This window comes from Haliaeetus leucocephalus, unplaced genomic scaffold (genome assembly GCF_000737465.1).
Source record: "Haliaeetus leucocephalus isolate CR32 unplaced genomic scaffold, Haliaeetus_leucocephalus-4.0 Scaffold273, whole genome shotgun sequence".
Classification (NCBI taxonomy): domain Eukaryota; kingdom Metazoa; phylum Chordata; class Aves; order Accipitriformes; family Accipitridae; genus Haliaeetus; species Haliaeetus leucocephalus.
In genome coordinates this window covers 6502638-6514179 of record NW_010972709.1, presented here as the reverse complement: position 1 = coordinate 6514179, position 11542 = coordinate 6502638, and the positions used below count along the sequence as shown (strand labels likewise).

General features: G+C 45.3%; 1 protein-coding gene across 4 annotated transcripts in view; it reads left to right on the top strand.

Moving 5' to 3' along the window:
* The first annotated feature begins 4090 nt into the window (after window positions 1-4090).
* The window catches only part of RBM38 (RNA binding motif protein 38), a 22827-nt gene continuing 15375 nt past the window's right edge, over window positions 4091-11542 (top strand). For 2 of the 4 annotated variants that reach the window (XR_774490.1, XM_010569597.1), the window contains exons 1-2: window positions 4091-4096; window positions 5283-5285. The gene's annotated coding sequence lies outside the window, so the exon portion shown is untranslated. Of the gene's footprint in view, window positions 4097-4434; window positions 4438-5282; window positions 5286-11172; window positions 11193-11542 lie in introns of those variants that run through there. The other 2 variants (XM_010569599.1, XM_010569598.1) reach the window with 2 other exon arrangements.

Genomic DNA, 11542 nt, shown 5'->3' with positions numbered 1-11542 from the left:
ACCTGGGTAGTACTAAAGGTGTTGGTAGCATGTTTGGGGACCAGGCATTTAAGTTTAGAATTAGGCCAGGGTGTAGCTGAGGGAGTTGGCATATGAGCTGGACTATTGGCTACTAGCGTTCTAATTAACTTCCCTTTCTAAGACAAATCTCAATAATTTAGGCTGGTTTTCATACTGCTATCGTAGGAGACTGTAGGTTTAAAACTGGTAAGCAGCTCCAGGCTTTTTTCTAAACTGCATTTCTTGAAGGAAGAAAGAAAAGAGCCAATAAAAATACTTCACTAAAAAACAAACAGGTAAGCTCAGTGATATGCTACTTAAAAACAAGGGCACTTTTTTCCAAAAATTTGAAATGCAATGTCTTTCTTACTTTAATTTTCAAAGCTTGGAAATGCACAAGAAAACGAAAGTGAGAAATAGTCTTGAATTATAAGATTTGAATATGGTTTTAAATTGCTTATTTACCCCATGCAGCTATTTTGTCCCTGGGGTGTATGTGACCGGTAGCCCCTGCTCCCGACCCCTGGCAATGTAGTTAGCGTAACTAACGCCATTTTATAAGGCAAGCAGCCATTCTCTGTGACCGAGCGGGTCATGTATTTGTTCCCTTTCCCTCTGTCAAGCCCTGAAGGTCCTGTGAACCAAGCAGACAAACCAAACAGATTTCTTCTTCACCTCCCTGCCGGCCTCAGGATTCCTGGGCACCAGGCCCATTACTCCCTTGCTGGCCTTGGAGGTCCAGGCGCCCGGCCAGCCAGGTGGTGGTGATGACCCTGTCACAGAACGGGGAAGCCTAGCAGCACACAGAGCGCCGTCTATAAAATCAAGCACTTGGAAGCCTTAACTGGGGAACGGGGACCCAAACTGCTGCTGGAGAGTGAGACCCGGGACCCCCCCCTTCCCCATGGCCAGCGATGCCTCCGCTGTCGTCTGCTTCCTCCGAGGACTGAGTGACTCGTATTCTTTTATATGATTTTTTGAGTCTGGATTATGATAGTTATATTGATACAGCAGACCATGTATTAAGATCCATCCTGATCTTCAGAGGGGCCAGGTGATAAATTGTGTTGTATTATAAATTCTGTATTATGCTATTCATAGATTGTACTAATTGCTTCTACTTGTAGAAATCCTGTGCCATTGTAATCATAAATTCTGTGCTACGCTAATCATAATACCCTGTTAAGAAAATAAAGCTCTAAATAACTGTGATTTAGTGTCATCATCATTCTGCCAAGGATCCCTAAAAGAACCTGTCTGTCCCCTTAGTGGCAGGTGACAGGCGTAGCTTAAAAGAAAAAAACCACAACCCAGTAATATCTGCATTGGCAGAATCTTGTCTTTGCACATCTCAGGCTGTGAGTTGGGGTTGATAGAACTGTGTATTTCATCCTACAGCTCATGTTCCAACAGCTGACAGCCGTTTATTCTTATTTCCAGGTAAGCTTAGGTTTATATACAGGCAGTACAGAGGCCGTCCCACTGCTGAGCAATAGGACAGCCATTTTAAGTGTGGAAACGGCGACTGTTTTTCCTTGCCAGGTCAGAATAAACGAAGCAACATCAGCTGGCTGGCCGTGATGGTTTCAGCAGACAGATGCTAGTACTTCCATTGGGCGGTATGTTCTGTGTACACATGGAGTAGGCTGTGTTCCCGAGAATCTGCAGCAGGAAACAAGCTCCTCAGAATACAGCTGCTGGAGCGGCACACGGGGATATCGCAACTACAAGCATTATGAATTCAAAGCGGCAGCGGTCTGTCTGTCTGCGCTGCCCCGGGTACGTCCCGCTTGACACAGCAGCAGAGGCTGGAGTCAGGCTTACAGATCTCTGTTTCACTTTGATCGGGCTCGTTCCTCAAATGCAAAGCAAGCCTCCGTTTATTTGTACCGTTTACCTGCTTCTGGAATGGGGGTTGTGCTACATTAGGTGTTTAGGACATCACGCCGCTTAGGACTTGCTTGTAAGGTAATAACGAGACTGAGGCAATATCACAAAGGGCACCGTGTGCCTCGGGAACACTTGTGCATTGACAGGGCAATTCCAAATGTTTGTGTTGCATCAGTTCTGCAAATACCTTTTGTTATAGTGCATAAAAGATACAATACTTGTCAACGTTAGCTTTGTAAAGAGAGACTGTTTTCTTCTGTTGACTAATTATCCAGTGAATATATTCAGTTTGAAGAGACACTTCAATAATTTAGCAGGCATGTGCCAGGTAATATAGGAGCTTTTGTCTTACTGGCAGCATAGATCTTCAATCATGTGTAACTCAATCTCTGGCTTTATGTATTCAAGGAAGTGTTTGGTATAGCTCCTGTATCAAGTGCCACTGAAAAGCAGGCCTAGATAAAAGATTAAGGTAATGCTCTTAACTGTGAATAAGGAAAGTTTACCCTTTACTGTCCAGTATATCTTTTGCACTTGCTTTACACAAGTGAAGTATGTATATGCTGAGATCCAGTAATGAGTTTGTTGTAGTAATAGAAAAATGCTGGCAACTGCATGTTAAATACCCGGGTCAGTTAAGTGTCTCCTTACTTTACGGTGTATTAACAAATGCTTTATAGTTTGATACTGGTTGCTTTCTGTCAGTAATGTTTCTTAAATGCAAATGATTAGTGTTGCATTCTTTGGTTTGCTGGACCAGATAAGGAGAATGATAATGGTCAGTTCCTGGAAACACGATAAAGCAAAACTCAAGTAAGGGATTTTCTTCAGACCCTCCCAAGGTACTTAATCACAGTTGTGCTGTCTCCCAGAAAAGGCGTAAGTTCAAATGCCTTTTTCTGAGCCACTGTCAGCTGGTTCAATCACTTTCCTCTGCTAGCCTGCAATACAACTACCAACCTACAGCAAAGGGAGATACATTTTGTTGAGAATAGACCATGATTATTGTACTTGGTAAAGTGCAGAGATAATGCAGTAGCTCAAACTATTCTCAAATGACTAAAACCAGAGTTAAAATACAATCTTTCTTTGGAAGGACAGCTGTCTGCCATGCTCCTGCTGTAACACAGTGGGATTTGTATGGACTCAAAAGGACAGATATCACTTACTGACAGGTAATTGCTTTCTGCAGATAGCTGACTCTTTTCCTTGGAGGTCTCCTTTTTCTACATAATGTCCATTCATGGTCTAAAGCAGCAGGGTTGCAGACAGTAATTGGTTGATTATGCATTTTAATGGAACAGTACCTATATATTTGTAAAGACCAACTTTTACATCTGTTGAATGTTGTCAGGCTTCAAATATTAATATGTAGCATTTCAGAAACACATTCACTGAACTGAAATGGCTTTTCACAAAAACACAGAAAGATGGGAAATGTCTATTAAAAGAGAACAGCTTAGCAAACCCTTTTTTCACTGAACCCTTCTATCGAGCTTTTGTTCAACCATAGGCTGTGCGATGCAGTTCGAGTCATTCTGTAACGCTGACCTATGTCTTTCACAATGGCTTAGGTCATCCCGTTCATCATCTGAGCACCTTTCTTTGGTGGTCCTGCCAGCAGCAGTGGGGAAATGAAAGAGAAGATTGAACTCTCCAAACTATTCTGAACATGGCTTGGCCCAGGGTAAAGTTCCTCAGTAGTAACTTTCCTATCACGGAGTCATCTGAGAACCTGCTTGCTACTGTCTTGCGCTTATTAGGCCTCCTTATCTTCATGGACAGTGCTGTCAAAGCTGCCCTTCTGGTAAGGAAACAGAGGAGTTGTTTTTAGTTCTTGTAGGCTGATGAAAATGTCCTTTGAGGTAGGACTGGCCTTGGCACCCCCAGGCTGGCAAAAGGAAAACCATACTCCGGTAAGCAGAATGGATTTCCTGATTTAGCACCAATCCGTACGCTTCATTCACGAGCGTGACTTTACTTCACAAATACAGATCAACTGATCTGGCAGCCTTTTTGTCGTTCTGAGAATGCATGTAATACATACCCTCTGTATTGTCTTATGCTATTCTCTGTGTGCTTATCCACTAACTAAAAGCGGGGTGTAGTAACCGGTCTGTGTGATTTAGCAGGAACCGGCCTGCCTTTGTTTCACTTGTCGTGTTCAGCTGATGTCATTGTCCTGCTGCAGTGTTGGGGACACGGCGTAGCTGACAATTGCCCGTTGAGCTGTTGATGGCTTTTCCTCGTTAGCAATGACTGCGATGCCCCAGCCGATTGGATGTGAGTGTGGTACTGTAAGGAACTGGATGGCATCGCCTGAGTGAGCTTTGACCCTTGCAGTCTGTGATTGTGCTGCCCTTCTGTGGCAGTGCGGTAACCGAGTTTTTTTATAAAAGGCACATTTTAGGCCTTTTGAGATCATGTAGAAGCTGGGATCATTCTGTCCAGATTTCAGTCCAGGTAACTGTGTGTTTTCTTTTTAAATGTCGTGGATATAGCTTTTGTATCCAGGGCTGATATGTTGTTTTGATGTCTTGACAGTTCGTGTTCGTATCCTGTTCAGAGCCACTGCAGTGAATCTTTGCTGCCTTTTGTTTTAATAGCATAGACATGGTAACTAGAAGGCTATAAGAGTTTCTAACTAAACCTTTAAAGAAGGTTAATTACATACCATGCCGATCATCTATTTTTTTTTTGTGTGAGCATGGTATTCTGTACTTGGCCAGGTTCGTTGCAGGCATTAAATACCTTCTAAAAGTATCAGTAATTGGAAGGCTGATAATCAGAGTAGATGGATTATTTATCTCATTGGATATGACAAGACAGAAGAGTCTCTATTAGTAAGGTCCAAAATACAGCAACCCCGAGAAGAGGACACCACCAGGTTAAGGAGGCGCCCCAGATGTATGGATCAGACCTGGGTACGCTCGCCTGTGGGAAGGTGGATAGAAATGGCCCGCCTGAGGTCTGACCCAGCGCTATCGATGTGTTTCAGCTCTGAATTAACTTTTCTTTAGCTGTTAAGAATGTCTGTTATGCCCATACAACTGTGTTGTATGTCCCGGAGCTGAGACATCTTGTTTAATGTTCTTCTGTGTCCTGACTATTCCCTGGTTGGAGTGGGTGGACAGTTCCTGCTCGGTTTGTGCTACCAGTGTCACGTGCAATCCCATGGAAGGGTCATGGGATGTGGCCCTGGCAGAGATTGTTAGGAACCTTCTGGCGTTTTCTTTTCTTTTTTTGAAATCAGAAAATACCACTTAGTTCTAACATAACAGCTCAACAAATATTTGAAGAAAAATAAAAGTAATTATTAATGCTGTTTCAAAATTTTCTGCTTCCTTCCTTTAGAGAACATGAAATTATTTCTTGCTCATTTTAAAATGTAGTTTGTGGTTTTCAAAGTGCTAACAAAAGTATGAAGTAACAATTAATATTTTCCCAAAGTACAACATAAAATCAAAATAGTGAAAACAATTGTTGAACTATTTTGAGATGTAAGCTTTGCAGTTAGACTCAGGTGGAATGTTTTTTTTTAAAAAACTTTTTCAGGGAGGAAACCCCTTTATGTTTGATAATAAAATCCCAGCCTGAGAGAGATGGGACAATATTTCCATTAAAGAGAGCCAGAATTTCTGTGCAGAAATTCAGGAAAGGAACAGTATCTTTACTGGAGGTTGTGTTTAGCAGATGATGACTAGTGGTTTTGTCTCTTTATCTTTCTCTCCCTTCTCCCCACGCCCTGCCCTGCCCTTCAGATTTGGGGATACCTGAGCCTGTTCCTGAAGAGACTCTTCCTCCATGGTATCACCACAGGTAAACTTGAGGAAACGGGCAGTATTTTGGCCTACATATTTAATGTTCTTCTGACATCACCTAATGCTGTCGATAGCAGGAATATATTTGCTGGATCTCTCTTTATCTTGCAGCTTATGTTCACCATTACTTACTTACTATCAGTGGAGGAGTTGTGGTAGAAAATCTGGATAGAAACTTCTGGTCCAGGAATCAACACGAGTTGTTTGCTTTGTCCTGCTCCTTTTCTGTTTCTAACCTTTATCATCCCTTTCCTGCCTTCTCCTACAAAGTAAAGAAGAAACTGAAATCAGCTAGTGAAGGGTTTCCTGGATTTGTTGTGTAATTTAGCTGCAGTATGAACACCACAGCACTTTTCATTAGTTTATTCGCTAATATGCCAAAGAGCGATCATCCCCAAGGTCACAGGAAAGGCAAGGGTTACCGTTGCTCTACGCCAAGACATTACAATACCGATGATGACAAAACTATTTGGTATAGATGCCAACCATGCCAGAAAACAAGTCACCATCCTAATCAAGGGCAGTATTTTCATTGCTCAGAAAGCCAGCCCAGCTCCCTGCTGTCAGACTGACAATCCCCAGCTGGCAGGCCCGACCAGATGTACTGCGTCCTCGCTGCATTGTCATTCCAGCTCCCCAGCGTGCTTTGCCAAGCCTGGGTATAGTCCGGTTAACTGGGACATTTACACACCCAACTCCCAGGAGGCTACCTGTGATGAACAGCGCATCGTAGATCCCGGAGGAGAAATTCCCCAAGAGCAGAGTAACCAGCACCCGTTTGCCGATACCAGCACCAACAAATGTAGGTTTGACCGCTCAAGGTGCGCTGCAGCACGTGTTCACCGCTAGTCCACTGAAGCAACTTTTCTTGCTGACCCAATCCTTCCTGGTCCCAAACAGGTGGGTCATTCTTCCCCGGTGACACGCGTGATCGGCACAAGAGCACGGGGAAGAAAAAGCGCCAAGCTACTGTGTTGCAGCTGAGCGTAGCCTCCGAGAAATTCGTAGGAAACGGTGATGGTGGCAGTAAGACTCCCTGCAGCTCGCACTGCCACAACTCATCTCCTGGTAGACAGGAGCAAAGGAAGCTCTGACAGTGGCAGCAGCCAGCAGTAGCAATTGGAAGTGGTAGACCATCCAGTGGACTTTGATTCCTAACATTGCCTGTTGGTCCTGGGAAGTGCAGGACCAGAGGAGGGGTGAAAGAAATAGCAAGCTCTGGACACATACCATCAATAAAGAACAAAGCCCAACATTCCTGAATATAGAAGTTCTCCTTGCTGGTAGTTGCCAGGCGTATGAGCAATGTGATGGCACAGCCTCTTAGTTTCATTGGCCATTATTCCTCTTATGCTTATATTTTAATCTAGACTTCTACCCAAGGCTTGCGTTGCAGCTCTGCCTTCCTGTGGCCAGATCCTCCAAGCAGTTATGAGCTCTGCAATGTCTCTCCCTAGCCTCTGTTTTAATTGTAGGGAATCTTGTTAGCCGTAACCATGATTCATGATACAAACACACAACTTTCATTTTGCAAAGGGATATCAAGTGAGAGGGCAGGCAGGTTTGGAGAGGTGGAACTAGTCTTTTAATGACATTTCCTTTCACCACTCTCTAAAATGTGTTTGTGGTCCAGCAGAGTTGAGTCAGGTGTCCCATTTGTTGCTTCTCTCAATCCCAGAATTACCAATGTCCATACCCATGCGGCATCTTATTATGTTCTTTTATTGCAGGTTACTTGCAGCATTGAAAGGGATCTTTCTGTGACCACTAGAGCTGATGGTCTGCTTCTATGTAACTAGTGTAGCCAGCAAAGGAAATAGAGCTTACTCAGCATCCCCAGTTCCAAAATATTTCAGAAGAGGAAATAGTCCTATGGAAAGATTCCTATCGAAGCAAAAGCCTATTCAAAAAGCGGTCCCAATTAGGAACATCCTCTACTCAAATATTTTGTTACAAGTGGCCCGAAGAGGAAGAATTTTTATTTTTTAATTCTTGTTGCAGCAGCAGCTCTGAGTTAAGCAACGGTCATGGTGTGTTCAGGGCATCAAAGCAGAAAATCTGAGACAAAGGGCCCAGATGCAGAATTTCCTGCTATAACCTAAACCAAATGCCACTGAATGCAGCTTCCCTCAAGATCTCCCAGCTACGCTACTGTTCACAGCCTCGCTGGTGGCCAGCATCCAGACTAAGCATTAGTAAAACTAACAAACCAAACAGTTCCCACAGTAAGTCCCTTGCTTTCCAGCTAACTTATTTAACTGCGGAGCTTCTAAGAGGGATGTTTCATCTACTGTTGTTGCAATAACCAGTAAGCGGGTATCCATGACAAAACCAAAGGGCACTGCCCTACAGCAATGAAGTCTTGGCTAAGCAGCAGCAGAAACCGAAAAAGGTCAGAGCTCCACAGTAGCCCTGCTCCATTTTAAAAATAAAGCCCATCAGTTTCCTGAGAAATGATGAAGGAGGTTCTTCAATGGCTTTCGGATCAGACCTGGGATGTCTCAACACAATTCTCCCAAAGACACCAGGGGAAGGAAGGGAAATGCTCAGACAAGTATACAAGGAGAGCACCGCAGAGCTTCACTGCCATTCACTCCACCGCTCCCTGCCAAGGGAGGGACAAGAACAGAAAAGACTTTGCAGCTTTGCAGAGAGCAAGGAACAGGGCTAGCTTTTCCCCTGCAATGAATTTGCTATTCTTTCCCCATCTCTCTGTCCTGTCCTTGTGCTCCCAGAGGTACAACTCCCTTTGCCATAATTTGGTTTTCTTCCTTTACATGGGGACCGTTTCTATGTAGTTCTGTACCTGGATGGTCTTGCAGTGCCACATTCTCTAAGATTTTCAGTGGAATCCAGGACACTTGGTTTGGTGATCTGCAGCTGCTCCATTTCATGTCTTAGATAATGCTGCTGAAGTCCACCAGAAGGAGCCTTTGTGTATCAGTTTTGTGTAAGCCTCAATGAATATATTAACATGTAAGTAAAAAGCCAGTGAGTTCTCTTAACTATGTTGAGTTCCCATAAAATTAATCTTCCCAATCTGTATGAGAATAGGATGCTCTGGCTTGCAATACAAATCCTATACATTAAGAATATGGAAGATTGCACACCGCTCCTAAAGATGACTTTTCTCCCAGCCTCTTCATTGATCGACCAGTGTAGTTGTATTTCTTAATAACTACAAAGAACTAAATACAGCCCTACGATAGCACGTATCAGATACGCGTTCCCCTTTTTGTTTGCAGCCTGCTCTCAGATTGGTGCTAAGCATTGCCCAGCATTCCCCAAGGCAGCTTCGTACTTTGAGATACGCCTATCTCTGCCGGAGCTCTCTTTGACCACAGAAACTTGAAATGTACTCTTCTCAGGTGCTCTTCTCATGGTAGTAAAAGCACAGGAAGGTGTCAGCAAACTAGCTCTGTGTTTTGATCCAAAGCTCCCGCCAAGCTCCTGTAGTTTTGATCCGATGGCTGGATTTAATCTGTTGGTGTTTTGGGGAAGATGACTGCTTATCACGAAAGTGAGGGAAAAAATGTAAAAAAAAAAAAGAATAAAAAATTAACTCCCATAAAGTTACCCTTACTCGCTTTCTCTCCTCTTTCCCGCTGTGTTTGTGATAACAGCTCATTAGACCCTGTGCTTGTAATAGCTGTACCATGAGACAGGAGATTTCATTTCCCGTCCTGCTTTCCAGGGTGTGGCAAAACAAATGCGCGCTCCCCCCAGCCACGCCAGCAGCGCTGTGGGGTTGGCAGTGTTCGCCACGTACAGGTTTAGCCCCAACTTCTTTTTTGCTCTGCTCTGCCTGGAAGGGAACTTCTGTTCCTGCCTCTAGGAAAGAAAAGGAACTGGGATTCCTCCTCTGAGAGATGTGGGGCTCGCGTTTGAAGAGGAAAAAATTATGTCATGTTTTTCTCCCCCTGACCAGCGTAAGCGTCGAGAACCGAGAGACTTCTGGTAGCTTTTGAGAACTCTGCGAGCTTTGCCTCCCTTGCCGAGGAGCCGGATTCTATTTGGATGATTTGAATCTTTGCCATCATTTGGAGCAGAATGAAGCTCTGTAAAAGGACAGCGACTGAATGCCAACTGGGTTGTCGTTAGCCGGGGCGGCCCAGGAAGCAGCTGATGTGCAGTTTGCGGTGGAAGTCATGCAGACAGAAGGGGAATGACTCAGTGGTGGAGAGGCCCCGGCCTCTGGCTTTATTCCGACCCCAAAGGTATAATCCGGGCTTGCCGTTGGGATGGACCAGGGACAGCTAGGGGCTGCACATACACACATCGCTGCGTAAAACACAAAGGCTCCGAGGACTCCCACGTGACCGTCCCTTTTGCAGAAGGCTGTTAACGTTGCAGTGATGTTGGGTGCTGCTGGCCCAGCTCCATCTTTCTTCCACAGTAATCAATGGAAACGTGTCCTAGTCTTGAAGTCTGGCACTTTAGGAATGAAATCTTAATGGCTTTCCTTGGCTTTTTTTTTCGCCCTCTTTCTTTTATGAAGCATAGGGTGTTTAGAACTATGGAAGCGGCGCAAGAAAAATATTAATGAATAACTACAGAGTGCAGACATTAACGCATTCCTTTCTCTTGAAATAATTGGCTTTTCTCTGTGGGCTCTGTAAAAGAAAAATGTCTGTAGAGTCCGAACCTGCTGTATAGAAGCCAAAGTAGATGGTGATTTAGAACTTCACTGGCTTTTTTGCTAAAATATTACCTCTGCATTTATCACGTGGCAAAAAATCTCTTTCTATGCAAAATGATAACCCTGCAGAGGCAAGATAAATCTAAGGCATAGGGGCAGTTCTTGAGGTTCTGGCTGATCAGTATCTGAGTGATGGAGACTGTGAATGAAAAGTGATTTCTAGGACCCCCTCCCACACCCCAGGCTCTAACCAGTGTTGGAGGGGAGGAATGAAAGCACTGCAAGCACTCCACCATTGGAGTGTTCTCCAAGGGTGGATTTTGAGGCACCGAGTAGCTTTTCAGCTTTTGTGTTTTCCTGCAGTTATGAACGGAGGGGTACGTGAATCGAATATGGGGCTGCGCTACAGGAACAATACTCTGAGGTTTGAATCACAGCTTTCCCCGGTCAGGGCTGAAAACTGCAGGTCAGACCAAAGGCAGTGGCGTTTATTTCACAGCCTCCCTTCTGTCAGCCGCCCGTCCTTAGAGGGCACAAAATGCAAAAGGGGGACAGTGGAGGGGAACCCCATTGCTGACTGCGGGTGGAAATGGGAATAACGCATCCCTGTCCCCCGGAGGCAGGCTGCACAGATAGATGCTGTCTGTGCCTCCAGTGGAGAAGCAGGCAGCTTAGGAACTTGCTTAAGAAAGATATTTTTGGACCTCTGTTCGGCGTTTAAAGCCCTGGCTCTTCCTCCTCGTCGACTTGGTTGGAGACCATCCCTTCCTCCTGCCTTGGCATCCTAACGCGCCTTTGCCACCCAGCTTGCCACAAAGGCTGGCAAACGGCTTGATGGCTTTGTCCCTGTGTCCGAACCTGCCAGGGATTAAACACTTGCAGTTGAGCTTTATTGTGCAACTGAAAAGAGGGAAGGAGGGGTGAAAAAAAAAAAATAAAAAAATCCCGAGCCTCTTTCGAGGCGGTTTTCTTTGGCGGGCTCCCGCAGGACCTGCCCCCTCGCCCCCCCCCCCCGTGGGGTTTGGAGCTGCTCCCCGGGAGCCGCCGGGACTTGTAGTCATGGGCCAGGCTCAGCCGGGGGGGGGTGTCCTCGTCTCCCCGGGGGTCCGCAGGGCCCGGCGGAGGTCCCGATGCCCGGCAGGGACCTCTCCGCCTTCCCGGGGGCCCCCTCCCCCGTGCGACAACGCGGCCG